Consider the following 18886-nt stretch of genomic DNA (forward strand, 5'->3'; position numbering starts at 1 on the left):
CTCTTTTTTGTAGAAAAGGCTTAGCAGGAAGTCATTTGCATATCGGGCCACACCCCCTGATGCCAAGCCAGCTGGAACTGCATTCCTGTGCATTCCTGCTCAAAAAGTATAAGGCAGCTTCCTTATTCATGTGTTGATTGAATGTGCAGGTGGATCATGCATAGAGCAGTATGTACAATCTGTGTACAGCATACCCTTGATTTTTCTTTTTATAGGCATTCTGTGATTCTTGTGGTGCATTCAACATATGTGCAGCCTCATAAGTGCTTTAAACTCTGCATTTGTCTGGGTACTGGTCCCTAGTTTTATTTTGAAAGTGTCTGTGCTCTTTCTTCCACACAAGTATATGCATGTTTGTTCTGGGTTGATGTCCATATATGCATTCACTAATTTTTTTAAGGCCATTAGTTTCTGGTTGGAACAGACATAACTAGGGAGGATCTGTGAAGTGTTGGAGAGAGTTGATTACAGTTCTGGGGAGGGACCATGACTCAGTGGTAGAACATCTGCTTGCAATGCAGAAGGTTCCAGGTTCAATCCCCAGCATTGGCAATTAAACGTATCATGTGGGAGATGATGTGAAAGATCTTGACCTGAGACCCTGGAGAGTCACTACCAATCTGAGTAAACAATACTGACCTTGATAGTTATCTACCTCAGCATAAAGCAGTTCCTTGTGTTCTGGGAGTCAGTTTGAAGTTGGGGAAAATGTTTAAATGGAGCAAAATACCAGAACCAAATGCAATTGTGGTTCAGGCTGTCAAACTAGTTTCCATCTGTCAGGAATGTGAGCATTTTACTTTCCAGGGAGATGTGACAAAACTCTGAATTCTCTCCAGCTGTGATTGAGTGGATTGAAAACCTAAGATATTACTATGTCGGAGAATTGCCCAATCGGTCTGCATACCCATTGTATCGATTTGGTTACATATTTTATATTTACATGCTTCTTGCGTGTAACTCAGCCATACGATAAATAATACAGAGGAAATAGCACAGGGGAAAACTTAAATCTACCCTATACCCAGGGCTTTTTTTGTAGCTGGAACTCCTTTGCATATTAGGCTACACCCCCCTGATGTAGCCAATCCTCCAAGAGTTTACCAGGCTCTTCTAACAGGGTGTACTGTACGCTCTTGGAGGATTGACTGTGTCAGGGGGGGTTAGCCTAATATGCAAAGGAGTTCCTGCTACAAAAAAAGCCCAGCATATACCATAAGCTGCCTTCACTCCAGTGATTTATTGATTAGAAAATTCTTAGGAGATCTGATCTCATTCAATGTTTTTCCTGGGAAATCTGTTTGAGGTGGCTGCTGTAATCATGTCAGAGCAAGCCTCCACATAGCTACTGTACTTTCAAATGCAACTGCGCTTGGCAACTTCCTCTGAGAAACTGAAAGCATTCTCCTTACCTCTGCCACTCAAGCCTTCTGCAAGTCGGGCTTTTCCAGACAGTCGCGGAGGTGCTGCTCTCAATGTGACCCCATGTGGAAATACCGCGTAATACCACAGCACGTGAGAGCAGACTGGGCAGTTGCAACTTAGGAAGGAGAGGTTGCACAATTGTCAAAATTGCAGGCAAGTCAAAGGTACAGTTTCTATTTGTTCTTGAAGATGAAATTGCGGGACTTTGAATGGCTTCCAAGAGAGTGCTTGTGGTTCAGAATTATTGTTCTGAATTAAAGTCCAGCGCTTGCTGTTAATATACACTGTACAGCAGGGGTCCCCAGCCTCCGGGCCATGGACCAGTACCAGTCTGTGGCCTGTTAGCAACTGGGCTGTGAGCTGTATAGTTATTTCATTATATATCACAATGTAGTAGTAGTAATAATAATAATACACTGGATTTATATGAACATATGAATCTGCCTTCTGCTGAATCAGACCCTTGGTCTAAGTCAGTGTTGTCAACTCAGACTGGCAGCAGCTCTCCAGGGTCTCAAGCTGAGGTTTTCTATGGCTATTTGCCTGGACCCTTTTTAGTTGGAGATGTCGGGGATTGAACCTGGGACCTTCTGCTTACCAAGCAGATGCTCTACCACTGAGCCATCATATCCTGCCCTCCACTCCAAATTTCAGAGTCTCAGAGTGGCTCACAATCTCCTTTATCTTCCTCTCCCACAATAGACACCCTGTGAGGTGGAAGGGGCTGACAGAGCTCTCCCCAGAAGCTGCCCTTTCAAGAACAACTCTGCCAGAGCTATAGCTGACCTAAGGCTATTCCAGCAGCTGCAAGTGGAGGAGTGGGGAATCAAACCCAGTTCTCCCAGATAAGAGTCTGCGCACTTAACCACCACACCAAACTAATAGAAACAAAGTGCACAATTATGTCATCCCGAAACCATTCCCCCCACCCACCCACCCCCGGTGCATGGAAAAATTGTCTTCCACAAAACTGGTCCCTGGTCCCAAAAAGGTTGGGGACCAGTCTTCCCTCACAGCTGAGTTAGTATGAGCTAGCTCACAGATTTTTAGCCTCCAGCTCACACATTTTTGTCTTGGCTCAGGAAAAATGGCCCCAGAGCACAATAATTTATGCAGTAGCTCACTGACTTTAATGCCAGTAGATCACTCCTTTAATACCAGTGGCTCACAAAGGAGAATTTTTGCTCACAAGACTCTGCAGCTTAGAGGGAACATTGTTGGGGACTGCTGCTGTACAGTAAGAAGCAGTTGGTAAATATTTAGCTGCCGTGATTGCCTGTAAGAGGGCTGGATCTTGATCTGTTCAAGACTTTGGAGTCAGAAGAACAGTGAGACAAGAAGTACAGTATGAACTGCAACTGCTCAATGTTTTAGGTCTTCTGCTGGGATGGGGGTTTGAGTATTGCCCTGTTTGAAATTCAAGAACGACAGAAAGTCATTTTTACACTTTATAGATATTTCTAACTTTGGGGTGGGAGGGTGGATTGAGCCAGACAAAAAAAAAAAAAGGAAAAATGGTGCCAATATTTTAAACCACATTTGGAAAGGGTAAGAGTTAAAGGTCCTCTGCCAAAAGCTGCCACACCCTGGTTGTGGAACAATTGTTTGCATCCTTTCTGGATTCCACTGCTCCAGTTGGCTCCAGTTTGCCATCATTTTGGTTTACGGAAGATGGTCAATAATGAAAGCTAATTGGATTCACTGCTCTGATTTAGATGTGTCCTGCTATAAGATTTAATCCCTGAAATGGTTAATATTTGTCACACACCTGTAATCTGTTTTAAAAAGCCTCTGCTACAGAGCTTGAACATTTACAAATTATCTGGGGGGGAATTAATTTTCCCTCTTCCAAAAGAATTCTGGGATTACTGTTTTAATGGTAAATTATGCTGGGATGGGATATTCTAAGCACTTCAGAGTAAGGCCTTCCTCCCTTTGTGGTCAGTAAACAATGTGCTAAACTGACCTTGGAAAAACCTTTTCCTGTGACAGAGGTTGACTCTGAGAGTGCCAAGGGTAAAATGAGTCAGACTTCTCTCTGCCATTGGCATGTTAATAACAAAATTACTTTTTTTGGGGGTGGGGTTACTTGTGTAAAGCCTGACAAAGGGGAAGTTTGGAACAAACAAGAAGTGTTCTTTTGTCTGGGAAGCCTTCTGGTCTTAAATGGGCTAATGATCTCTAATGAGGGGTGCAAAAGAGCTTTTGTAATAGCTTAAAAGAGAAGCTGAGGAAGATTTTGAAATACACCATCTAGAATTTTCTAGTGTAAACTTCAATGTGATTATTGAAATTGATCATTACATTTATATACGTGGCAAACATATGAACATATGAAGCTGCCTTATACTGAATCAGACCCTCGGTCCATCAAAGTCTGTATTGTCTACTCAGACTGGCAGTGGCTCTCCAGGGTCTCAAGCTGAGGTTTTTCACGCCTATTTGCCTGGACCCTTTTTAGGTGGAGATGCCGGGGATTGAACCTGGGACCTTCTGCTTACCAAGCAGATGCTCTACCACTGAGCCACCGTCCCTCCCCAACATCAGGCTTTAACCATGCAGTCCTAAAAATAGTTATACTAATTTAAATTCAGTGGGTTTAGAAGGGCGTAACCGGGGCTTTTTGGGCAGAAAAAGCCTAGCAGGAACTCATTTGCATATTAGGCCACACCCTCTGACATCACCACTGTTCCACACAGGGCTTTTTTGTAGCAAAGGGCCAGTAGGAACTATTTTGCATTTTAGTTCACACCCCCTGACTCCAAGCCAGCTGGAACTACGTTCCTGTGCATTCCTGCTCAAAAAAAAGCCCTGGGTGTAACTATGTTTAGGATCACATCGTAAATCATGTTCACAATCAGACTCTGAAGTTATGTTAGTGAAAGTCTTGAACAAAGCAAACTTTTGCCGTATTATGGTGGTCTTTTCAGTGGTGGTGCCTTGCCTTTGGAATGCCTTCCCTACCCTGAGAGTCACCCGGAAACTACCTCTCTTTTGGGCACTGAGCCAAAACATTTATCTTCACCTAGGCCTTTAACTAAGAAGTTCTGTCTTTTTCAGCTGTTTTATGGGCTGTTCCTAGTCTACATACTATTTTAATAATGTCATTTTGTACTGCTTTGTTTTAAAGCACTTTTATATTCTGGCTTGCTTTTATTGATTGTTTTTACTGGAAATGTTTTATTGGTAATTGATTTTATTGCTTCTGGGTTTTTGTTTTGTTTTGCTTTACTGTTTTAACTGTGATTTGCCTGGAGTTACAATTTCTCATATTGGTAAGCTGCACAAGGCTCTGAAATCCATTTTTTTTTCGTTTCAAAACTTTTTTTATTGAAAGTAATAAAAGCAAATACAATGCATTCAATAGTTATATCTCTACATTATCAAGGAATAAAAATGAACTATTAAATAATAATATACAAAAAAGTAATAATATTAACAAAAAAGTAATAATAGTAATTTTGTTCAAAGATCAAGGCTGTAACTCTGCCAGTCCAAGGCCAAAAATTTACTGGACGGACAGACTGAAGAGGTAGCATACACATTTTAATTTTTTTAAAAAATAAATATATTCCTCATTTTCCCCCCACATTGGCATTTCATGTTTCTCCCACTTCCATGTGGAAACTTCCCAGAATTTCTAGAAGTGGAACTTCTACTTCTAGAGGAAACATTTTTGCAAGTTCTAATTTTCACAGATATTTTGCTCCTCCTGACCTTTATTAGTTTTAAGAATTTTCTAGGCAATTTATCCCAAAACATAGGGTTGTTATAAAACCAACTTTCCCATTGGTGAAGAAAAAAGGAAAAGGGTTGCCAACCTTCAGGTGGTAGCTGGAGATCTCACACTATAACACCTGATTGCTAGGTGACAGAGATTACTTCACCTGGAGAACATGGTGGCTTTGGGAAGTAGACTCTATGGCAGGGGTGTCGAACATGCAGTTGGGGAGCCAAATCAGGCCCCCGGAGGGCTCTTATCAGGCCCCCGAGCAGCTGGCTGTCATCTGCTTTCTACTCCCTCTTTCTTGCTTTATTGTGTCACAGCTTGCTTTGCAAGGCTTGCTCAATCACACAGGAGCCACAGAGCAATGCCTCTGTTTTTCTCATTGACTGAGGCGCCTCCCTTGGGGAGGAAGTGGGAGGGAGGGAAAATTTTCTTTGCCAGGCTCTGTCAATCACATAGCAGAGCTACTGAGCCAAGCCTCTCTTCCTTCTATTGGCTGAGGCTCCTCCCCCTTCCCCATCCCCTGGGGAAGGAAGGAAAGAGCCAGAGCTAGAAAACATAGATAGAGAGATAGGGGAATACATGGGTAGACAAACAGGGTGATATTTACCTATCGTAGTCTTCAAGAAGGCTCCAATGGCGACGTAAGAGGACGGGGGAAATGGATCCAAAACTGTGGCCAGAATCGGGGATGGATCTAGACAGCGGAACTGGGGTACTGCTAGATGCACACATGAGTGGAGTTGGGTCAGAGGTTAAATAGACTACCTTGAACCCTTAGGGAATGGGAGGTACAGGGGTGAATGACAGGTGGTCAGCTGGTACATGACCTCAGAAAAGGGGAGGCTCTGCAGTGACCATAAGGGCTGGACTAGTGCAGTAGCCAATAGCAAGTTAATTGGTGGCACCTAATTGGTTGCCCACGGCTGACCAATGAACAAGCTTGGTCCAGGAGTACCTGAGTAAACTTTCAGGTTGAAACGGACCAGGGGGAAGCTCCAAAGTGACAGTTGGAAAGAAGAATAGACATGATTACTGGGTGGGGAATACTTGAGACTAAATGGACTTATCTAAAAGAGTGACAATAGAGAGCCAAATCATTGCCTAGGTAACACCCGGTTTACACAAAAGAACTTGGCTCTGGCAGAAGATGGTCTTCCTCTTCTTTAGTCTTCTTCTTGGCACCAATCTTTGTCTTGAGTTCCGTTGGACAAAGGCTTGAGTGGTCTGGCAGGATCCATGCCTGGATAAGCTTGATTGCCTTATGCAGAAGTTGAAGCAGCTGTTGGATATGGTGTCAGGAAAACAAGATGGATTCTGGTGGTGTTAGCCTTTGGTTCATGGAAACAGGCTGGAAACTGTTTGCCTGTACAGTTCATGGTGGCGTGGCTTCTTCCACTGCAGCGGCCAAGACTGAGCACACAAGGAACAGCTGGAAGCTCGCCTGTAGTTCTGGCTAACACCCATCCAGAGATGTAGAATGCTGCTGCAAAGCTTAGGCTTATAGTATCCACATAAGCCTTAGCAACCGTGAGCAAAGTCCACTTCTTAGAGCAGATGTGTGCGAGTTAAAACTCCAGGCACCCTGGCAACCATACTGGTGATCACGATGTCCATGTATATGAAAAGTAAGGGGCTTTTCCTTACAATATATTTGTGTTTGTCTGTGGTGTTTACAAAATTTATCTCCACTACCTAATCTTAAACAGGTACACATATGGCTCAGCCTGACATGGCTTGGCCCAACCTGACATGGCCCAGCCCAACAAGGTCTCGTTTATGTCAGATCCAGCCCTCATAACAAATGATGAAGATGAAAATATTGGATTTATATCCCGCCCCCCACTCCAAAGAGTCTCAGAGTGGCTCACAATCTCCTTTACCTTCCTCCCCCACAACAGACACCCTGTGAGGTGGGTGGGGCTGAGACGCTCTCTCAGAAGCTGCCCTTTCAAGGACAACCTCTGCCAGAGCTATGGCTGACCCAAGGCCATTCCAGCAGGTGCAAGTGAAGGAGTGAGGAATCAAACCCGGTTCTCCCAGATAAGAGTCCGCACACTTAACCACTACACCAAACTGGCTCTCCAGTTTGACACCCCTGCTCTATGGCCTTATACCTAATTGAAGTCCCTCCCCTCCTCAATCCTGACGCTCTTCAGGCTCCACCCCCATAATCTCCAGATAGTTCCGAAAGGGAGCTAAAGCAATGGTGAGGATTATGGCAATTGTGGAATGGGAGGAACTGTAGTAAAGAGGTTAGACTGAATGAAAAAGCATGTTGAATCCAACCCAGGGGATTCAACATGGTTTACTACAGCAAAACAAAAATAATGGTGGCCTTTGAGGTGTTGGTGGACAATGGAGATAATGCCCAGGAGGTCTGCTAGGGCAACCCAGTATGTCACTCAAAATTTGGTATGGAAACTCAGTCATCAATGCATTCTCAAAACTTGGCACCGTGGAGAGGCCCTTCCCTTCAAAGGAGGAGTTGTTGAAAGCTGGCTCTCTTTCTACACATGCTGTGGATTTAACCATGATAAATGTGCTTATATTTTGTAAAGCGCGATCATTCTACATGCAAGCCTGTGACTTCATACTATCTCATGCTGAACATGGCCAAATCTGTGGATACATAAATACAAAGACTGGAGCCATGAACAGACCTCTCTGCAATCCTCAAAACCCTCAGGTTGGCAGCAGCCCTACCATGGAAGCTTGCCGGGTGACTTGGGCCAATCACACACTAACCTACGTTGCAGGGTTGATACGAAGATAAAATGGAGGCAAGGAAAATGATACACGTTGTTTTGGGTTTCCGTTAAGGAGAAAGGTGAGGTATAAATGAGATCCTCATAAAGATTCCTGTGTGGGTCGAATTATCTGCTCTCAGGTCACTACATACGCTGGAAGTGCCTTGTCCATACCAATGCTTCTCTGGTTTCTGTTCTCATCCTTCTATAATTGTTAACTTAAATGGAATGCAAAAACTCTGGTTTGACACTGGTAGAACTTTAACTTTCAGTAGATCGTACAAAGTGGGGATAGAAGGAGGTGCACTTCCTTACCAGAAAGTGATTGATGCAGGTTTTGTATATGTGTGTGTGTGTGTGTTGTTCACCTTGTTGAACATTTTGTGATTTCCTCCAGCATACATCTGGGTTTTTTCCATCATCCCAGTTCTCTGTGTTTTGCCTGCTTTTAAAAAGACATAACTGTCAATGAAATGTCTCCATCTCTGTATTAAAGATTTATTTCAAAGGCAAATACCGTTCTCTACTAGCCGCTCCTTGTCAGTTTTCCCCAACTCAACATGCCTAGGCTTGTAGATAGTTGACAAACAATAAAGGGGGGAAGTTATCAAGATATATGTGTCACAGTAATGTGTGATACTGGAAGGGTTCCTCCCCCCCCCCCTCAGCCCTTATTAAGGCTGATTAGGGAAATATGAGAGGTACTGGGAGGAAATTTGGAATCTGGTACCATTGCAGCAGTTGTGTTCCCTGTAGGCTGTACATGGGTTCTTTGTTAGCATTCTGCTCTGCTCTCCATAGTGTTTGTATGGAGGGTGGGACGAAAGGTTGTTTGGTGTCTTGTAAAACATTTACCAAAAGCAGTCAGCCATAGATTTGAAGGGCATTCCATTGCCAAGCTGCCTGTGGGAGGGGAAAGAGAGGGAGAAGAAAGAAAGCGCACGGAAAGAGAAGTGAACGCCAGGTACCGTTTTAATATTTCGATTTTCATGTTTATCAAGAGGGTTGAGAAAGGGGGTTCAGTTGGGGCAGCCAGACCAGAAAATGAAACTGATTGCGAACGTTTCTCTTCGTAAGGAAAGAAAAACACCCTTACAAACCATTTGCGAAACATAACTCGGGCACCGATTCGTTCTACCATTCATACCTGGATTTGGGTTCTTTACACTGTAAAAACATTCCCAATGAACCGCTGATAGGGTGTTTTTTTTTAAAGTAATGCATCAAAATCAGCCCTTGAGCTTCAACTTGCAGTATAAAAATAGGTGAGTCTGTTCAAGGGGGGCAGGGTTAATAATTAATCTGTACAAAGTTTTGCAGAAATGTTCATTCTGCTTGAGACCAAGTATTTGAAACAAAAACAGCTTTCTGTATGCTTCCTCTGTGCCTTAATTTATACTCCCACAATAAGCATGAACATGTCTATGGGGTTTCCCTCCCCTGATTTTGAGGGTAGGTTTTAAACCATGGAGCGTTTCACCATTTTAAGAGTAGTCTGCGGAAGAATTGTCCTATGTGCAGTCTGAGTTAGTCTATGGGCTTTTATATAGGGATCGCCAGGCCTTGGATTTAGCTGAAACTCACAGGAGCACAGCTCCTGAACCTTTCTGAGAGTTTCACTTCCTCCTTCCCACCTTGTTCATTGAATAGTAGGTGCAGCTGCATAACAATCCCTGGATGAGCTCCACTGCCTATTCTACAAAATGACCCCCTAATCTCCCTTCATATATAACATGTGCAGAGGTCATTTTGTAGAAAAATAGATGGGTGGAGCTCACCCAGGGATTTTTATGCAACTGCACATACTATTCAATCGACAAGGAGGTGGAACTCTCAGAAGGAGGAGGAGGAACGCTCAGAAAGATTCAGGAGCTGTGCTCCTGTGAGCTCCCACTGAATCCGAGGCCTGAACATGTGAATGTCATATAACAACTTTTTACTATAGTGTGTGCAAAGGAAGCGGCTTGTAACAATCTCTCATGGTTGTACTCTTGGCAGCTGTACTATTACTCTGTACTGCCGAACATGTAATCCATTCAAAGTTTAGCAGTACAAGCAAGACTTGATTTTGTTGTATTTGTAAGATTCAGAGTTTGTGATGCCTGGGGGGAAAAACTGGCTGACAGTTTCTTGAAAGCAGTAATTCTTTGAAGAGTAGTTTTGAATAACACAGCAGATTAATTAGTGAGCCCTTTATGTAAATCTAATAGACAACACCCAAATGAAACTGCCTTTACATTGATGTAGTTTGGACATAAACCACAGAAATGTAGTATGGGTTTTTTAAAAGAATCTCGCTTGAGAAGTAAGATATGTGTCCTCCCAATCTATGGAACCTAAGAACTGAATTAATACAACTGCAATCGGATAATCTTCTCAGGCAGAGTTTTACCGAAAAGCAACGACTCCCAAACTGCAGCAATTAAAAAATGACGATGTTTGTACTTAGTTGGTACTTTTGCCATTTGATACAGCAAACAATTCTATACTTATTTCTGTCTCCCTTAATTTATGGCTGTATATGCATTTCACAATATGCTGGTTTTATTTGCATTTTAATTCTGTCCCTCTTCATAAGAGCTCAACTTCTGGAAACACTCCCCTCCCCCCATTTTCTTCTTATAATTCTATGAAATGAGTTAGGCGAAAAGATTATGGATAGTGTAAAGTAAGCAGGAAGCATTATTGCTGACCTGAGATTTGAATCTGGATCTCCGTGTTCCAAACGAAGCACTCTGTCCACTGTACCACACTGGATACACCGATGCTGGGGTTGGCTCACCTACACAGCCGGTTCTTGTAGTCTTTAAAGTGTATAGATCTTATCTCTTGGCTCACAAGGGCCTTGGTTTAAAACCCCAAGAGTGGTAACAATACCATGTGATGCCATTGTTTTAAAGCTGGTCAGCATAACAGAAAATTAGAGCATTCCAAATGAAAACTGAGGCTGCAGTCTCTTTCATGCTTACCATTGCATTTGCTTCCAACTGAACAGAGATCACATTATTTATCTTTCATAGGGTTGCCAATCCCAAGTTGGGGGCAGGAGACACCCTGGTTTGGAGGCCCTCTCCCCACTTCAGGGTTATCAGAAAGTGGGGGGAGAGGAAATGTCCACTGGGCACTCCATTATATCCTATGGAGGCAGATCCTCATAGAGTATAATAGAGAATCTATCCATAAGTATCTGAGGCTCTGGGAGAGCTGTTTTTTGAGGTAGATTTGAGGCACCAAAATTGAGGTAGAGGCACCAGATTTTCAGCATAGCATCTGGTGCCTCTCCTCAAAACACCCCCCAAGTTTCAAGAAGATTAGACCAGGGGTCCAATTCCATGAGCCCTAGAAGAAGGTGCCCCTATCCACCATTATTTCCAAATGGAGGGAAGGCATTTAAAAAGAGTGCGTTATTTTAAATGTGATGTTTCCTGAGCTACACCTGGCAACCCTAATCTTTCAACCTTGGTTGTACCATGGCAGTCTGCTTTAGTACAATTGTGCACAGAACTTTCATAATAATTGCACAATGAAAATCTATAATTGTTCTTCGAGTTCCTTGGTAGAACTCCCTGATTTTATGTTAAAGGTTTGTGGAAAATAGTTAGTACAGTATTTTGATATTTCCTTAATCTTGAGCATGTTCAACTTGGAAGGCATTATCATTTATTTATTTATTTATTTATTCATTATGTTCAATTTCTATCCTGTCCTCTCCGCAAGCGGACTCAGGGCGGCTAACAATCAATAGTATAATACAATTTTTAAAACCAGTAAAATAAAGTTTAAAACATTTTTAAAACATTTTGTGGTGCTATACAACGTTTGGTATGGCGGGATCTTTCTTGTTCATGAATTTCCATAGTACTTGTTTTCAAATATATGTAAAACATTTCTGTATTCTGAAAACTTGTAAGAAAGAGCTTTTAAATTAACTGGATGTCTCTCTTTTTAAAAAGTACTTGCATTGACAGAATTGCTGTTTAAGCTTAGAATAACAGCACCAGTATTTATTGCTGATTTACAAAAACATCTACATGCTTGCTATATTTTAATGTAATAGCATTAGAATGAGCTTTGGATATTTCCATTTTAAGCCGAGATCTACAGAATTAGAACACTGTTTTGGAAATCGATCCAGGTGGGCCGCCATGAAGCGATAGAACAAAGTATAAGCTTTTGTGTGCAACCACACTTCCTCAGATACAGTCTGTATTGGAAGAGGTGTGATCTCACATGAAAGCTTATACCTTGAATAAAACGTTGTTGATCTTAAAAGCTGCCCCTGAATTCGAACTTTGTTATGCTGTTTTGGAAGCGCAACTGAATTGGGAAAATGGATTGTACTCTCTCTTGCACTCTTTGGGAAATACGTGCCTATATGCTTCTGTTAAGCTTCAACAGCCCAAAATAGTTAAAGATATCAGTGAGGTGGATTTTATGCCATGTCAGTCGTCATCTGTATCCTTGTTTACCGAGTTCCAGTCGGTTACACCTGTACAAATACACTAGAAGTACTGAGGTAGCATACATGTTAAAGCGAAATGATTTGGACAGTAAAATATTCTGTTGGGAGTGGAGGGTGGCAGTGTGGGGAAAGTATGACCCAGTGTGTGTTCGGGGTGGGGGGAATATTTATTTATAACATCATTTTTATGTGCACGCAACCCAGTATATATGCTTGATTTGAGAGTCTGCTGTCTGACATGTTGACTAGTTTGGCAACGGAACTTGTAGGCGAGAACCTTAGAACCTCCTCCCTTATTGGGTTGCAAGGGTGGCTTGAGGACTTCCTGGTGGGAACAGTTCCTTGGGGAGGGAGGGACTCACCAGGTTTGTGATGCCATAGAACCCACCCTCCAAAGCTGCCCTCTCCTCCAGGGGAAGTGGCCTCTGAAAGCCAGTTTGGTGTAGTGGTTAAGTGCACAGATTCTTATCCGGGAGAACCAGATTTGATTCCCCACTCCTCCACTTGCAGCTGCTGGAATGGCCTTGGGTAGCTCTTGTAGGAGTTGTCCTTGAAAGGGCAGCTGCTGTAAGAGCTCTCTCAAGCCCTACCCAGTGAGGCTAGGTCTAAAAATATTGGTTACCTGAAGACAAGAGGGGGCCCAGGAGGGCGCACCTGCAACTATAAGGCTATCATTTAATTTTTATAAGAAATAAATAATTTTTTCAAAAAACGCTAAGTGAAAAAAGGTACAATTAAAACTTTTGCAAAATACATGTGTATGTATATTTAGTAATTACACTGTGCATATATTGTACTTATAACTGGCAGTATGCGGAAGATATTAAATGTAAATACAGGTTGCATTTTCTCCAGGGGAGCTGATCTCTGCCAGCTGGAGATCAATTGTAAAAGCGGGAGATCCCCAGACCTCACCTGGAGGCTGGCAACCCTAAATGCAATGTAAATTTTAGTTGCATTACAGTAATAATATTGGGATATATGAGTTTCTTCCTTGCTAAAATACGAGGGATGGGAGTGTTAGAGTGGCTTCTGCTTCTATATTTTTAAAATAGCCCTAGGAATTAATATTAAGTTCCTAGCAGCTTTGCACACCTGCCGGTTCAGAAGCATACACACAGTCATCGTCATCAGGATGGCAAGCTGAAGTTCAAAAATATTTACGGGACCCTGCTGTGTCATTGCGTTATGCAGCTACCGCTGAAGCAGAGTCAGTAGTGCAGTCAAATGGCAGAATGCATTTGAGTTACTTAATAGATCACTAAGGTCAGTTTCATTTTAAAGTATCTTCTGTATCAGGTGAAGCCTCCTGTTTATCTGAGTTTCTGCACATCAGACTTTACTCAGCTATGCTGAACAGAAGCTCATAAATACAGCTGTTCTATCACCAGCTTCTCAAGAGCTTCCCTTCTCAAGAGCATATAATTCAGTGTCTCATTTCATAGTTTCATAACTATGGGCAGTTGTAAATGAACACTTTATGTTGACACTTCAAAAACAGATGGATATTACATTTAAAAAACAAAACAAAACACCGGTATCATACAAGTACACTGTCAAACAGAATAGGCAGCAGTTCACTGTCTGAATTTACTGGCAAATCTGGATTTCCTGTTAAGTAATAAATGAAAAGGCCTTCTAAAGGAAAATGAAGCAATAATACTTTGAAATGGAACTTTCACAGCTGAACAATTGTTTAGTTGTTTTCTGTCATACTGTTATTCTAACTACAGTGAAGAATGAAAAGAACTAAAAGAGTGTGGGTTTTTTTCTGATCTGATTCCCACATTTTTAATCCATCATACTACAAGCGGATGGATATAGATATGTGAGTGTGACACTTGGAACAAACCAAATGGCACCCAGAGCAACTGGGGATATGCAACGCTGTGGACTAGGGTCAAGACAGAAGGGTGGACATCAGAGGTGGTAGAAGAATGAACCAGGAGTGAGACTCGGGCTTGTTTTTTTGAGCGGGAATGAACAGGAATGCAGTTCCGGCTGGCTTGACATTAGGGGGTGTGGCCTAATATGCATATATGTTCCTGCTGGGCTTTTTCTACCAAAAAAAGTCCTGAGTGAGAGAGTTGTGGTTAAAGGTGGGCGTGATCATAAAGAATGTGTGCACAGGGAGGGGGGTATTGTTGGTATCCTTTCCTTGGCAGAGAGTGATTTAGAGGCAGAACCCACAGGGGTGGAATTCTAGCAGGAGCTCCTTTGCATATTAGGCCACACACCCCTGATGTAGCCAATCCTCCTAGAGCTTACAAAAAAGAGCCTCCTAAGCTATTAGAGGATGGCTATATCAGGGTGTGTGGCCTAATATGCAAATGAGCTTCTGCTAGAATTCCACCCCATGAGAACACATATTGGTCCTTAAATTGGCGATCTGAAGGATCTCCAGCCAGGATGTCCAGCATGTGTTCCACTATGGAGCTCTGGTAAAAATAGATGGAACTGCAGGGAGAGCAGCTGACCAGCCTCTTTACAGCAATAGGACAGACTAGGTCATGTGATACTCCCTGACCTCTCTTCAGAACCTCCAGATCTGGTTTATTTCAGCCTTGAAAGCAGAGCACCTGGTCATCATAACAGCCGCAGACCTGAGGCACCCAACTGTGATTTCCACAAGGAAAACAAGCCTTTGGACTATTTTCCATGTGGCAGTTTTTCCATTTGTTGCCTTGGCCTTAACACCAAACATGTTTCAAAATTCTTCAAAGATCAAAAGTTATTATATTAGGTCTTTCGTTTATTGTATACAGTGTACCCATGCGATTTGTTGTACGTAGGAATGACAATGCAGGTGGTTAAAGAGAGAACATCCGAATGCCGAAGCTGCATCAGATAGCAAAAATTGCTACATCGACTTTAGATGCGGTAGAAGAACAAGCCAAGAGTAGAACTAGGCTGAAGTGGGGGGTGGGAAGAGATTAGAAGGAATGTGCATATTTAAATTGAGAAAATGGCCATAGGCATGTGAAGTGCCTAGTCTGCATGTATTTTGTGGCAAGGCCAATCAAAAAAAGAGGTTTCTTTCTTCTCCAACTGTATATGCACATGCCAGCGTCTGGTATGCAGTTTGAGTGGCAGAAGCCAAAGGGATGCTACCATTCATGAAAAAGTTTTTGAACTAGGCCTGTCAACAGTGACACATCTATGTGAGTATCTTCACTGTGTCTGTGATCTCCATGTCTTGGTTAGGGTGGATTTCTGTTGGGTTTACAGCGAGTCTGCCCTGTAACGCAAAAGTAATACAGAGGCTTGCAAAGTAAGAGTGAAAGAATGTAAGAGAAGCCATGTTGGATCAAGCCAATGGCCCATCCAGTCAGTGCTCTGTGTCACAGAGGAAAACATAAGTAACCTCTTCCTAAAAAGTTTAAATCTATTTTGCAAATATATGCAAAAATTTCAAATATATGCAAAAATTTTAGTGAGGGACGGTGGCTCAGTGGTAGAGCATCTGCTTGGGAAGCAGAAAGGTCCAGGTTCAATCCCCGGCATCTCCAAAAAAGGGTCCAGGCAAATAGGTGTGAAAAACCTCAGCTTGAGACCCTGGAGAGCCGCTGCCAGTCTGAGAAGACAATACTGACTTTGATGGACCAAGGGTCTGATTCAGTATAAGGCAGCTTCATATGTTCATATGTTCCCCAATAGGGGCTGTTAGAGGTAAATTGGAGAAGTGAAAGGGGAATGTATTTGCAGTTCTCAGGCCTTGGAGGGCATTGAACAGCAGTACCATTCCTGAAAAATGCACTTGGTTGTTCCGCCTTGAATCACACCACCCAGCACCAAGGCTGATGCAGGCAGGATGGTAGGGGGGTGGTGTGTGAGAGAAAGAGAGAGAGAGAGAGAGAGCAGTTTACAAACTGGGTGAGGTTTCTAGAATCAGGGGATAGGTTCTTGTTGGGCAGGGCTGGAGTTTTATCAAGATTTATGATGGAGAGAGGTGGAATATTGGTTCAGGCTATCAGGGTAGAATACAATATTCAGTTCTAGGGCTGGAGAAGAGAGCATGATTGCAAGATTCTGAGGGCAGCAGGAAGCTGCAGCAGAGGCCATCCCCTTCTGCTCTCGCTGTACAAAGTTGTTATCAGAGGATAATAAGAGCCCCCGGACTACCTACTGTTGAGAGAAGGGCTGAATTTTTCCAGGGATTGAAGTGATTGCCCCAACTTGAGTAGGCTGTGCAGCCACCACTCATAACCAGTGACTGCTTGACCCTACCAAGCCATTCGCAGCAGTTGGATTTTGCAAGTTAAAGGTCCCGTCAAAAATGGCTCAGGTGAATACCTGTTATTCAGTGGCAAACACATACAATATTATCCATACAGAATAGCCCCTTTCAGTCATAATGTCTGATTGTTTGTGGGACAGTTGCACAATACAAGTGATTGCCTTTTCTTCTGAAAGAGACAGTGGATGAAGAGGAAGAAGAAGATGACCGTAGATTTATTCCCCGCCCTTCTCTCTAAATCAGAGTCTCAGAGTGGTTTACAATCTCCTTTATCTTCTTCCCCCACAACAGACACCCTGTGAGGTAGGTGGGGCTTAGAGAGCTCTCACAGAAGCTGCCCTTTCAAGGACAACTCTGCAAGAGCTATGGCTGACCCAAGGCCATTCCAGCAGCTGCAAGTGGAAGAGTGGGGAATCAAACCCGGTTCTCCCACATAAGAGTCCACACACTTAACCACTACACCAAACTGACAAGGCAAAAAACAACAATTATTTGCCTATTTCTGAAGAAACTGCAGCCACACTGGGAGGCTCCTGTGTTGCATGCATTCTGGTCACACAGTGCCAGGAACATAATATCTGAAGAGAGCTACCATCAGGCCTTCCTGGATCAGGGTACTACAGGCTGTGATTTTGCCACTATCAGAAAGCAGGAAGTAAGTAACCCTGCATGTCAAACAGATGCCTCAAGTGTGGGGACTATACCACATACTACAGCAGTGTGGTATTTGTATGATCAAAGAAGTTAGCATACAAAGGACTTCCTAGGAACCATCTACCCATTTTACAGATGGAGAAATGTGACACAAAATTTCAGTGAATGTGCTCACAGTCTTTTTTATCCCCTCCCAGTTAGGGTTGCCAACCTCCAGGTGGTTGAAGACCTGGAGATAACCGTATCTATAAGCTGTTGTCACTACACAATATACACTGATTGGCTACTAAAGATTCTTGATGTATATTTGAACATATAATTACAAATATTCAGTCATGCTACAATAAGAAACGACAATTATTTTACAATATCACTCTAGACATGTAGATATATATACGAGGAACATTACTATAATGAATATACAGATGCAACCGAAACAAGCCCATTGTTACTGGAAGCGTGTCACTTTAATTATTGTGGAAAGAAATGCCAGCACCTTTTGAACATTCATTGTATTGGAGGAAATTCATTTCGCTTAGTCCTGGTGGACTCTATGTTCAAATATATATCAAGAATCTTTAGCAGCAAATCAGTGATTATTGTGTAGTGACAACAACTTATAGATATGGTGCTCTCCAGGTCTTCAACCTCTCTCGTGTTCTTTTCCCTTACTTGCCAAACCTCCAGGTAGTGACTGGAGATCTCCCGGGATTACAACTGATCTCTAGTCGATAGAGATCAGTTCACCTGGAGAAAATGGCCACTTTGGAAGGTGGACCCTATGGCATTATTCTCCACTGAAGTCCCTCCCCAGCCCCCCCCCTTTCATCAGGTTCCAGCCCCAAAATCTACAGGTATAAGCTGGAGCTTGGCCCCAGGCTGTCTGGCACCCTAGACAAGGCTAACTTCTGGTGCCCCCCCTCACACACACACTGATCACCAAGTCACATGGGGGGCACCCAATCCAGTGCTACCACAAGGCTGACAGCCTAGGCCAGGGTTGGTCAAACTTGCTTAATATAAGAGCCACATAGAATAGACATCAGATGTTTAAGAGCCACAAGACATGAATGCCAGATGTTTGAGAGCTGGAAGGAAGAAAAATAGATGGAGTGAGGGACAGGTAGAAAGAAAGCAACTTTAACTTTAAATGCATTTTCCAAGCTGGCCAATGGGGCAGTGGGGGCTTTGAGTGCCACACAATAGGTGTGAAAGAGCCACATAGATAGATAGATAGATAGATAGATAGATAGATAGATAGATAGATAGATAGATAGATAGATAGATAGATAGATAGATAGATAGATAATTTTATTTATATCCCGCCCTCCCCGCCGGAGCAGGCTCAGGGCGGCTAACAACATCATTCAATTTCCCTTATACAAAAGACAAGGTTACATTAACATTAAACATTAAAAATTCTGATAAGTTTAAAATCACTTAATTAAATTGATAAAAGTGCTAATGCTAATTGTGCTTTTATAATGGCGGTAATCATTAGCAATTTCTTTCTTCGTCAGCGGAAGCCAGTCGGAAGAGGAAGGTTTTGCAGGCCCTGCGGAATTGTTCAAGGTCCCGCAGGGCCCGCATTTCCTCTGGAAGTTGGTTCCATAGGTTCGGGGCTACAGAGG

At 42.8% G+C, this 18886-nt stretch overlaps 1 protein-coding gene across 3 annotated transcripts in view; it reads left to right on the forward strand.

Annotated features, from left to right (window-relative positions):
• RBM47 (RNA binding motif protein 47) overlaps positions 1-18886 on the forward strand; it is a 114163-nt gene that overhangs the window by 51837 nt on the left and 43440 nt on the right. The window contains exon 1 of one of the 3 annotated variants that reach the window (XM_060246345.1): positions 8780-8866. The exons of the other annotated variants lie outside the window; for them this stretch is intronic. The gene's annotated coding sequence lies outside the window, so the exon portion shown is untranslated. Of the gene's footprint in view, positions 1-8779; positions 8867-18886 lie in introns of those variants that run through there. 3 annotated transcript variants of the gene reach the window in all.

Source organism: Heteronotia binoei, chromosome 9 (genome assembly GCF_032191835.1).
Source record: "Heteronotia binoei isolate CCM8104 ecotype False Entrance Well chromosome 9, APGP_CSIRO_Hbin_v1, whole genome shotgun sequence".
Lineage (NCBI taxonomy): Eukaryota > Metazoa > Chordata > Lepidosauria > Squamata > Gekkonidae > Heteronotia > Heteronotia binoei.